Below are 12775 nucleotides of genomic sequence, written 5' to 3'. Positions count from 1 at the left end.
CCCACAATGAATTCTCGATATGATTTTATTTGCACTTATCGTACCTTGATGAAATAAAACGAGCACCGACTCAGTTATGTTTTCCTCAGATAAATATGTCCTCATGTACAGTTCCAGTGTGCTCCGTGGCTGGCCCACGTGGTTGCAGGCCTGCATTTGTACGTCAACATTTTTTTAAATAAAGATTTTGTGAAAAACAAATATAGTCGTAGCTCTTGGATTGGTAAGTTCGAATACATAGCCATTGTTTCCGACCTACGTAAAATACAGGCGAAATAAAGCAAGTCGATTACTGAAAGGTTAAAAAGCAAAGTACCTAGAAATATTGAAAATGTGAATGGTCCAAGTTTGTTGGTTGTATTTTTTTTACTTTTGTGCAACATAAGGCAATCGATAAAGGCCCCGGTGTTCTGGTTTACTTTGTATGCCACATATCTCAGGGAAATTGTTTCAGATGCCCCTAAACCAGACCCGGTACCACTGTAGACCACCCCTCCTCCTCGAAGGAGAACACGAGTTCACCCCACTTTACACTGACTGCCCTTTTGTTTCGACACCCCCCCTACACAAGATCCGCAATACCACACGTGGGCAATCTATGCAATGTGCAGTCCATCAATGATTATGCCTCCCGCACTACCAGTCCCTCTGGGCTTAAAATGCCGAGATGGAAGGGACTGCACCCCGCGGAGATAGGTCGAATACGTGGTAAGTAAAAGCCTTTTGGGTTTATGCGCGCGGATGTGTTTTAAAACGCTGCCCCCACCCCTTCTTCTTCCCCTTCTTTCTGCAGGTCACATCGGAACATCGACTAAAGTATGGAGAAGACCTAAGCAACACGCCAGGGTTCCGGGGGGAAAAATGATACATTAACCATGGGGACTGCCCCGAGGACATGATGAATATGGGTGATATGAATGCACGCGTGTCTGACCGGATGTGTGTAACCCGACTGGACATACGTTGCACGCGTTGACTCGATAAGAGAGATGTTTTCGTACGACTTGAGTGATGAACGAACGACCGATGGAATGGGGAAAAAGGGGGTCTGAGCATGGCACCTATATACGACGAACAATGCAACCAAGAATGACGTGCACCTACGAGTAGGTTCATACGGTAACTAAATAGGGGAAGGGTCAGGACTATTCATGGGTAAGGTTTACCAAAGTACCCTCCTCCTGGAAGACTAAGAAAATCATCAAATGTCTAAGATTTACCACCTCCCACTTACACCCTCATAGACGTGAAACTCAAAACTGCCCATTGTTCCCACGACTGACACCCCCGTTGCCTCAGCCTGGATACCCATTCACTAATAACGATTCAAAGATTCCACCGTAAGTACTAGCCCGACCAGGTTAGTTCCCGAACAATCGACGAAAGTGTAAGTATTGGCAACAGAGGCCAACAGCAAAAGACAGCGAAACAAATTAAATAGGATACTAAGGATGCGCAGCATGCAGGAGGAAATATCTTTAGCCAAGTACTGTTCTATGTGTTGTCTTGAGTTCTGTATATAATACATGTACCCCCGCCTGAATTCATGTGTACGTAGTATATGGATTTACGTTGTCCCTCAGTCTATGTTTCTATATAACGTGACCCTACTGTTTCGCGTTGTGTGAGCATTAAATGGCCTATTATTGTACACGTTTCTCTCTCACTCTCTCTCTTTTTCTCTCTCTTCATGTTGTACGTGTACCGAATAGTTCATTTAAAATGCGGACGACTCTCTCTCTCTCTCTGAGAGTCCCCCTGTTCCCCCTTCCTTTGTGTGGTAACGTCGTGCCCCGCCGGCATGAGCCTAATTGGTTTTCGAACACAAAGGTGTTCGGCAAATTGACAGAAACCAAAACAAGTGTAATTTGCCATATTACTACCTCTCCTTTCTGTAAAATGATGGAACTTGAATTGGCTATGAAGGAAAGGACAGGTTAGACGACTGAAGTCCCCTAATCTGGCCTTCTTACAGGAGGACTATATGCCAGTGGCTTTCTGTTCTCAGCTCGTTAGAAACAATGCCCAGATTACCCCACCCCTCTGCACCCAAGTACGGATGTCCAAAACGTCCCCGTTTTCTCCCGATTGGCCCCAGCTCCATAACACGAAGTATGACTGATGACCCCGATTAACTGTTGCCCCCCCCGAGAAAAGAATGTTTAGCCATTAGTAGTAAATCAGTAAAAAAAATATAACAAATAATACATTTAAAAATTATCATTTACAAAACCTTCAAAATTCACTGAAAAACCATAGGTTTTACACACGTTATAGTTAGGAAGTAGCATTTAAAAAACCTATGAAATTCACTGAAAAACCATAGGTTTTACACACATTATAGTTAGGAAGTAGCATTTACAAAACCTATGAAATTCACTGAAAAAACCATAGGTTTGACACCAGTTGTAGTTAGGTGGAAATTTTACTGATATAAAACCAATAAAATTCCACGTTATAGTTAGTTGTACTCACTATAACTTGCGCGTGTAATGCACTGCTGATGACGTCACATATTACATCACTCATGACATCACCGATGACAGTCATAACTATTGACAGAACTGCCTCTGGCTATTTTATCAATTTTTATAAATTTTCTGAGGATCCCAGTGAACCTGAAACTACGCCAGCAAATAAAACTTTCAAGGAAAAAATAAAGGAAATTGGTCAAGAGCTTACAAATACATATCTGGTTTCACCTTGGGTTGAACTGTGGATAGTGTTAGGTGTACTTTATCTCCTGCTATGGCTCATTCTGGTTTTAAGTTTTGGAAAGGTGATAGATGGCAAGCACATTAAAATGGACACAGCAAGTAAGAACATCAACTTGCTCCTGAAGCCACACAAATCATCTCATCATGAACATCACAGCGGTTCCTCTACCTGGTAGAGTAGCATTGGATACAACTGATTATGACATTTATGGCCCTGTTGAGCTGCTGAAAATTCCACACCAATTTAAAGTTTCCTTGAGTGATTTTGTTTCACCCAGTACATTTTCTGATGATTGGGACTTTGAGACTGTTAATAACATGATGGCAGACTTAGAAATGTCAGCAACATTTACAAAACATGAATACTTAGAAGGTTCAGCAAATTATGAAGAAATGTATTGTTTTAACCATTTTGACCATCGTTACTTGCATAAATCTGCAAACCCTAGAAAAGTTTTAACTTATAATCAATGGGAACATTATCCAACTCCTCCAAAAGGTAGCTCTTAAACGTTTCTTAGAAAATGTTAGTATTTCAATGGTTTTAATGTTAGAAACCCAGAAAGTTTTTACTTCAAAAATATGAATAAGACAGGCATGAAAAGTATGTTGACAAATACTAAACAAATTTATTCTGCGGCCTTTTATGCCCAATTGTCCACCTTAGTCTTTGACTTTTGGAAAGACAACATTGATATAAAAACTGTTTGGGGCACAAAAGACTGGCAGGTACAAGGTTTAGAAGCATTGTTCAGAGCCTGCATCATCCCAGAACAAATGATGTTTTTAAATGACACTGTTCAACAGACATCTTGTCTTGGCATTGCTAAGATAAAACATTTAAACAAACACTGTCCATACCTAAGCGCACACCTGATAGCAATTTAACTTCAGAATAGGAGGTAGACGTAAATTATATTTTACAACAGAACAGAACAAATCCCGAATGGAAAAAATGGTTAATCTGGCCCACAGACACAAATAACTGTCAAGATAGATTCCTGAACAAGACACAAGGGTTCACAGTAACTCGACCAGATCCAAGATATATCCAAAGACAACATCCAGGGGTAATAACAACTTAGTGTAGGAAAACTATGCCTTGAGTGGCTACAGAGATCCACACTTCCAGACATAAAACAACACTTATCTTTGCTTAAAGATGACGTTGATTTACGAGAATTCTTACTGGGACCTCTTAATCCACGTCATAAACGTTTCATATTCGCCGGTATATACGCTGCATACAATGGAGCATGAAAAGTCACGCAAATTGAAACAGCTGAAAGAATACGAGAAATTGATTGTATTAATTTAGAGAAATCACTCTCTGTAGTTGACAACCGGTTAACCACTCTGTCATCCAGAATATATTCTTTGGACAGCATTGTATCCTCTGCCATAGATATAATGGAACAGGACTTGCTGATGTTACAACATGGCAAGTCTCAATTAAGTTCTATAATGCTATTAGGCTGGACGTTGCAAAACCTTTGTTCAGGCTATGTGCCTTGGCGTCTAATCAACACTACGTCACTGTTTACTGTATTTAACCTTACAGATAAACAAATCTCATTGGCACAGAGGGGGGCAGACTATATGGTGCTGAGCATTGAAAAACTGGAGAGATTACCATTGACCGTTTCTGAGAAAACATCAGTTGAATGGATAATACATGGCATCATCATAATACCAGTGACGGCTTTCCAGTTTCAGTATTGCTTAAAGCACATACCAGCAGGCCTGTATGAAAAGTTGGGTAAAGAATACATTAACTCGACCTGGGATTTACCATATACACACAAATGTTGGAGTGGGGGAGAGGAACTATTTCTTAGTGGTAAAAATTGTGAAAACTCACTAAGTGATACATTATGGTGTCAAGGTATTAATGTACACGGAGCCTGCGAACGTTCTTCCAATAACCTTTCTTGCCACCTGCAGGGTTCGCCCACAGTGGTGATAGATCCAATTTTCAGGCAGCTTTCCAATGGTAGCTACAATATGTTAAATGATCACAGCTGTTGTGGAATGATGCCAGGAATAAGCTATCTCGTTACTGTGTCAGCCAGGGTCACTTGCTGTATACAAGTATTGTTTCCTAAAACCAAGACAGATGGGAAGTCGCCACTATGGCCTTCACTGAACAACTCTTCTATACGAATTGATACTTTAATCAGAATGAAAGCCTTTCTTTTGCAAAAAACTGTGCCACTGACCTCGTCCAAAGAGACGTATGATCTGCAAGTTGCAAGGACTTTTACAGAGATACATGCATTATTATCAACAAACTGCCCAGTACATTTTGCAGAAATGTTAGGTCGTATCTTTAACATGTCTGATACCAGCGGTATTGCACATGTATTTAGGACGATTTTTTCGGGACTGTTAGCACCCTTTGAAGCAGTCTGTGGCATTTTTCCTAACTTCGTCCACTCTGTGTTTGGCGGCCTGCCTTTCATTTTGGGACTCTTAGCAGGGATCTTATTTTTATTACTCCTGCTCTGTTATGGCACATCTGGCCTCCAGCGATATCCAAGCCAGCATGGAAAATGTACTGCAGGCTATGAGGTACCGTGACAGAATAACACAGATCCTTGGCTTGGCTCATTTGAGAGATCTGAATACCACATGGTTCCAGTCATTCAGACCAATCTGGCAAGATTACATCTTACCTGTTCTACGATGCCTGCTTTGTGGAGAGGAATGCGTATTAGATGTCTGTCTAACACTACCATTGGTATGCCAACGGATGCTGACGTATTACTGGGTCCGGTAACGGCTCATGTGTTGTGTTACCCCCAGCGGCTACCAATCCTGATGATGGCATTCATTGAGATCTCACCGGCAAATCCAACTGGACGTGAGATACGCGGATCATCATGCACATAGGTACCATCTGCTATGAACATTGAAGACGCGGCTGACGCTGACAGCGATGCTTCACATCTCTGCACAATTGACCTTCTTAATGAAGTAGTCTAACTTTCAAAACAAATCTACCAAGTGTGGAACTCTACTTTTACGACAGATTTTTTTGACTTTTTCCAAAAAACAAACAGAACTTTGGCACAAAAAAGTAATCTGCTTAAAGTAGAACTATTCTTAGAGAACAAGAATTCCTTGAACACTTTCTAGAAACAATATTAGCCTAATCCACAAACCAAAACAGTTTGCATATTCTGCTATGGGATGGTCTCGACCTTTTTCTTCTGTAACTAAGAGCCATTTCATAAATGTAATTTTCGTGATTCAATTCAGTTAGCATTGCTAATATCATATCATATGCTTACAATGAAACCATTGCCTTTAAGTGTGTACTGTACGAAATGCTCAATTTTTACGTGTGCAACCATTTCAAATGCATTTTATATGATTTTTTGGGGATTTTAAACACATGCTCCAGATTGTATGTTTTAGTGCTTGAACTTAGATGAACATGATAACGTGGAGTGGGTGTTATATATTATTTTAGGACCCTATTGTAAGTTTCCTGATTCATGCCCTTCCATAGGTATAAAACACCATATCCTTATATAGGCATAGAAATCATAACCATATTTAGGCATAGCTCATGCAGTCCAAATACGGCAGGGCTACTTGCACTAGTTCCGAAAATCCACAACGATTTCTTGGAAAATTCCGCTTCATCAGCTAGGTACTTCCCCTTGCTTGAATATTGCTTTGTCCAAGAACTCATGGAGTTTTCAAAGAACTGAGACTCTTTGATGACGTTATTATGTCCAACTGTACGTCAAACCGGGCACCTTCATGGTATAAATATGCCAACACTCGCCCAAGCAAACACACGGTGGTTTGGAGCAGTTCGACTATCTAGTTGCCTGACGCGCCCTGCTACAGCAAGTGCCGAAGGAAGCTGACCCTCCAGCAGACGCACTGAGAGAGACGCTATCTTTTCTCCTGCTGAGAAATCCAGCTCCAGTGTTTCCAAGCTACCCTTGCGGGTTGTTGGAAAATCGAGTCCCAAGACCGACCTTCTCCATTTTAAACTAAGGTACGGAGCTGGTTAGACCCTTAGAGAAACTTTGGACAGATTCTTGGCAAAAGAATACTACATTTATGCTACACCTCACTTTCTTCTTCCCTCGTACTAAGCTTAGGTTAGGTACACCGGGGTAGGCGTATTTTAGAAGCACCAGTTGAGTACTTTTAGCCTCTGCTATTTATGCATGTATTTATATATGGTTTAGGAACAATACAATGCTCTTACAGTTTTATTTGATCCTTCTCTTTATACTGTATGCATTACATTTAATAAACAGTTTTACGATTGTAGCAGTTCATTTCTTATGCTTGAGAAAGAAGACTGTTCAATAAATCCTTTTATTGAAAACGCCTGTCTTTCTACTTTCCCTGCACCTCCAGTGAAGTGAAGCAGGCATGAGTGACTGAGTGAAATATCTATCTATTGTTTCCACGACTCTGAAGATACATTTTATCTTGGGGAAACAAAGTTGTCAGGTTTATGCGGTTGTCAGAGACTAATCCCTTCTTGTGAATTTGAGAACGTTTCTAGTGACCTCTGAGCTAGCTGGCACACACAATTAAGTCTAGTATATTCGATAGAGACCTAGTCGACCTGAGTCCTACGTCTAAACTATAGGATTTACTATTCCAATGCGCAGAGCCTATTGGGAATATAGGAACTACACTACACTATAATGTCCGTGAAACCTACATGATTCGACAATGTATTGCATACATGTTTCATCTGTTTTTCGAATCGCGATTACAAATGACGCAGTCCAGTAGGCAACAGACAAAGCTCCTAGTGCGACCCGCCCATATCACGTATCATAGTTGGGTCCGCAGACGCTGAATGCTTCTGACGCCCCTACCTCAGTGCAGCAAAACTCATGGACCCTTTATGATAGAATGTTTTGTGTATGATTTCAGATCTGCTGCCCCTACCTCAGTGCACCACAAGTCACAAACCCTTCACGATAAAATCTTTTGAGTATTATTTCACATGTAGTGCTCCTAACTTTGTGCAGCACAAGTCATAAACCCTTTATGATGGAATATCAGTGTATGATTTGATGATTACTATTGTACTTGTTACCAACTGCAACGATACCCGGAGGGCTGGCTTACACTCACCCCACATTCACCCAGCACAGACATAACTAGACGTGTGACCCTGGTAATAAAATGGAGTCGAGCACACATGCCCGTACCCAGTACAACCATCTATCTGTGTCTTTGTATTCATTATGTATGTAAAATGCTGCCCCTGGGCCCTACCACATTACATTGTGCTGTAAACAGCGTATGCAACATCTTACCTCTGACAGTAGGAAAAACTTTGGTTATGTAACTTTCTCTCGCTCATTCTACAAGTATGAAAGTAGAAACTGGATCATTAGAGTACTGCAAGCAAAGTGTATAGTAAATTTAGAAGTGCTGGCGATTGCCGGACTTTTTTTTTGTATCATATTTATATAGCGCAAACTCGACCCAAAAGTATTTCAGCGTTTTACATGAGCACTGTATTTACAGTACACTTTCAGGCACGCAGAGATTACGTGATTTGCCTACAATAACAGGATGTGGACGCGACTCCGAGGCTCCAACACTGATTTCCAACACCAAGTTCGACAGTGTACCCGACTGACCACATACGTATAGATGTTGGTGCAGCCTAACTCCGACCACGAACCTCACTCTAATTATCTGCCCTTCCTGTGCCAAAAACTGCAACCTGAAGTTTTCATAGCCCTGTATTGCTATAGCTACAACACTCCACTGAATGTGCAATAAACATTCATGTCCACAGAAATGCGTCATGTCCACCATCTTTTATGTGTGGAACTATGGATCAATATAGGGTCAGTGATACCCCGTACCTACCATGTTGACCATGTTATCAGACTTCACTGACATAATGACACATTTGCGTTTAAGACATGGGTGACGGCAGCACTACTACATAGACTCCCGGATCAGTGGATTTCTCATATAGCTCACGACGGAGCCACGCCCATAGGTCTGGAGTCATTCTTCACCGCCTCACGCAGAACTGGCATACATCGGGCCAGCCCACTCCAGTTACGCTTACAGGAAAAAACAACAACACTACATGGCCCAGATTTTCATTGTAGTGATCTGCTAGTCATAGGTCTAGTTGTCAGAACGGCATAGACACTCTCTCATGGCTAGTATACACCCACATCACACTAATCCAGCACAGGCGTCACAGGACACGTGACCCTACCAATAAAAAAGAGCGGGCGCACGTGCTCTACGCCATTTTAGAGTTGCTCCCATCGCATGCGCTGTGATGGTCAGTCCTGGTGGTCCGGACACCACATGTAGACTTGAACCATCGAACAGTGGGGCCTACCGCCACATGCGTGCCCTCTTTGGTCACTGAGTTAGTGGTACCGCAAGGACTGAGCGGGTGAGCAACCTGCGATGATGATGGGTGCACGAGAATGTTCTTTGCCATAGTGATATCAAGACTTAGCACCAAATGTGAGACTTCTTGGTGGCAGAGCGGGACTGTATGATGTAGAAGGTGCCCTGTCCACGAAAAGGTGAGCAATGAGGCGTGGGTGCGCAGCGGAGGAAGTAGATGGGATGCAGCAGACTGGAAACAAAAAGGCAGCACAGTGATTTAGGCGTACACAGTCATATATACCCTGTCTTATTACATTTTGATTTTTTTTTCCAATAGCAGGCCTGTTTTTAGAGTCGGCCAAATGTCCGTCGCTCCCACATCAAAGTAGTTTAGTATTAGTATTTTTTTTTTTATACTATGTACCCTTAAATTTACCGTCTTATTTTGACAACCTTTCCTTTCTCAGGGATATGAACCTAACCTAGGAATCGGTTGTGCGTGTGCATTTCCTTCCGTGCTACCCCATTGGCTTTTGCGTGCAACTTATTCTAAAAGACTGCACGCAATTGGCATTGCTCTGCCCATGGCCTATTGGAGTCTACTACGCGCTTGCTGCGAGTAATAGACACCAATAGGACATGTGGTTTCAATTATCATGCCCAGACACGGGCGTGATAATTGAAACCACGTGTGTGGCTGCGCACCGCTTGTATTCTATAACCGAATGGAAAACATTACTACTTCTAGTAATTGTTGATAAATCGAAGCCCATTAAAATACATTGCATGACATGTCTTCCTGAGCCTCATGTGGCTGTCATGGAAGCCATTAGCAAAGGCTCACACGGCATGCATTCCGTAACGTTCAGGGGGAAGTAGGGGGAGACTTGACAGGTGGTAAAATGTAGTCAAACTTATTATGTCTCGTGGCATATGAATGTTGTTGGCCTTTAATGGCGGTGGTGTGTTTGTGTGAGTGCAAGTGATCTGGTTGTTTGGGCCAGTTGCTGGCGGTATGGAAGTCTTGTGTGTAGTGTGTGAATGGCGTGTGAATGGACCATAAAGTGGTTGGTGTCTTGAAGTGGCTTTTGGCTCCCCTTCAGAAGGCTTGGCTTCAGTATTTATAAACTTTGGTAGGTATTTGTGCTTTAAAGCCAGCATTTATGGAGGTGCTAAAACAAAACTGGTGTAAGTGGTGGATTAGCTTTATCAAATTAGTGTTAGATTTATATTTGTGGGGGTGTAATGGCCTTTTGTAAGATTCTTTTTTATCAATACGGGTTGCATGGGAATTTGTGCCGTAGCTCAGTCGTCACCTAGGCAAATTTTTGAGAAGTAGACAAAGGGAGAAGTACAAGGGTGAATGACTTGCGTTGCTCTTACTGTTTTTTTACCGAACATGCCCTGCAAAGCTCAAATTTAGTTGAAATAAACTTTTTCCACACATTTATGTGTGAGACAGTTGTGGAATCACTGATTTGACACACATTTCCTACCACCCAGTGTTCCCTCAGGTCTCCCGATTAAAATGGTGTCTGACTTGTGTGGGAGGCCCAAGTACCTGCGACAGGCAAAGGCCCAAAATGTATTGAGGAGACATCAAATTTGCCTATCACAAAACTACCTGGTTTTGCATGGGGGTCACCTGGGTTTTTGGCCCTGTGCTCGGTGCCCACACATTTTTAAACAATTAGACACGGGGGGTTTCCAGGGAGGTATGGCTTGCGTAGAGCCCTCAACGTTTTCCTAGCCAGAATCCCCTCAAATTTAGGTGGAAAAAATCAATTTTTCCACTTATTTTTGGGTGGGAAAGTTGTGGGATCACCGGGCTGACACAAACTTCCTACCACCCAGCATTCCCCCAAGTCTCCCGATAAACATGGTGCATCACTCGTGTGGGAGGCCCAAGTACCAAGTCGTTTCCTGTCGCTCGCGTTATGCCTACCCAAACAAGTGAGGTACCATTTTTATTGAGAGACTTAGGGTAACACAGAATTAATTGTTGAGCAACTGTTATTACCTATTGACGTTTGATGCATTTCTGTCTTCCAAATGAAAAATAACCTATAATACTCATGCTAGTATGGGTACTCACTATTTTGGAAATGTGCAAATATCTACTGTTTGTAAACTCTATATTTTGTTCCAATTTCAGAAATACATAGGTGTCTTTCATACTGGTTTTTCCATGTATATATTTTCCCAAATTAATAGTGAAAATACCTGGTACATAATGAAATACCATTGCGAGACACTGCTCAGTTATTGGCTCTGGGTTTGTTGGGTTCTTCGTGAACCTACAACCATGAATGGTATTGCAAATGTAACAGTATATTGCTTTCAAACACCTGCCACAAACAGAAGAAGTTACAGATGAAAAGGTTGGCACAAATGTCCTGTTTTTTCAACTAACTCACATTTTTCCTATATTCAACTGTTAGTTTCTATACTAAAACCTTGAAGGATCTACACAAATGACCCCTAGGTAAATTTTGTCTCCTTTTCTAAAATGTATAGATTTCCAGGATTCTTTATTGCTTTCATACCGATTTCTACCAGTAACTGGAAGAAGGTTGAAAGCACAAAAAATAGCAGAAATAGGCTATATCCCAGTAAAATGCTAAAACTGCATAAAAACTGTTGGTTTTCTGACAAAAGTCTGTCAGTCCCTAAATGCTGAAAAAACAGACGCTTTCATTCGCATCACTTTTTTCCCATTTTTCCATTAAAAAACAACATTTCGCTGTATTTTGGCTAATTTCAGGATCCCCTTCAGGGGAATCCACAAACCCTGGGAACCTTTATAATCCCCATGATGTTGGAAGAAAAAGAAGCACCTTATGTGGTCATAAAGATACAAAGGCCTAAGCGCGAACTAACCAAAAGAGCCAAAAATGAGCTCAGCACTGGGGGAGGTGGGGGGGGAGTGGGATGCCCAGCAGTTAAGGGGTTATTATTATTAATATTATTATTATTATTATTATTATTATTATTATTATTATTATTATTATTATTATTATCAGTGTTGTTGTTGTTGTTAATGTTATTAATATTATTGCAAACAAGTGTATTGAGACATTTTCTAAAAGTCTAATAACCACACATAATAAAAGCTCAAATCAAGATATAAAATGGACCATATGTAACAAAATAGAACATTCTGAAGAAAAATAATAACACTTTTATTTTATTTTGGGTGCCATGTTAAATGACTGAGGACCTGATTATAAGTGCGGTGGCGGTCGAGGTTGGGGCAGTTGGACCATTTTATGACTGCCACATCAGCCAAGGAACCCCATTCCCACGAGGTGGTGTGGCAATCTGGGGCAGCAATATGCTTGCCAAGCATAGTCAGCGTTTCGTCACTGGCATCCTTTTAATGGCAGTGAGCCCAGCATGGAAAGGCTGGTGGGGAGGAAACAAAGGGAGCCCTACAGGACTCCCTGTTGCCCCTGTACACTGGAATGCATGCAGGGGGCACATGGTGTGCCCCTCTGTGTGCATGTACTCCCAGTTCCTGCATGGCATGGACTAAACAGTCCATGCTGTACAGAAGCTTGCTTTGGAGCTCCTATTTTGGTGCCTTTTTCAAAGACACTGCCATGGCAACACCAAAGGACCGCCTGCCAGACCAGGAGAAAACTCCTAATCTGGCAGGCGGCATGGGGTCAACTATGGCAGAGAGGTAGCAGTACGGT

Source organism: Lissotriton helveticus, chromosome 2_2 (assembly GCF_964261635.1).
Source record: "Lissotriton helveticus chromosome 2_2, aLisHel1.1, whole genome shotgun sequence".
Lineage (NCBI taxonomy): Eukaryota > Metazoa > Chordata > Amphibia > Caudata > Salamandridae > Lissotriton > Lissotriton helveticus.
This window is presented reverse-complemented; position numbering follows the sequence as displayed.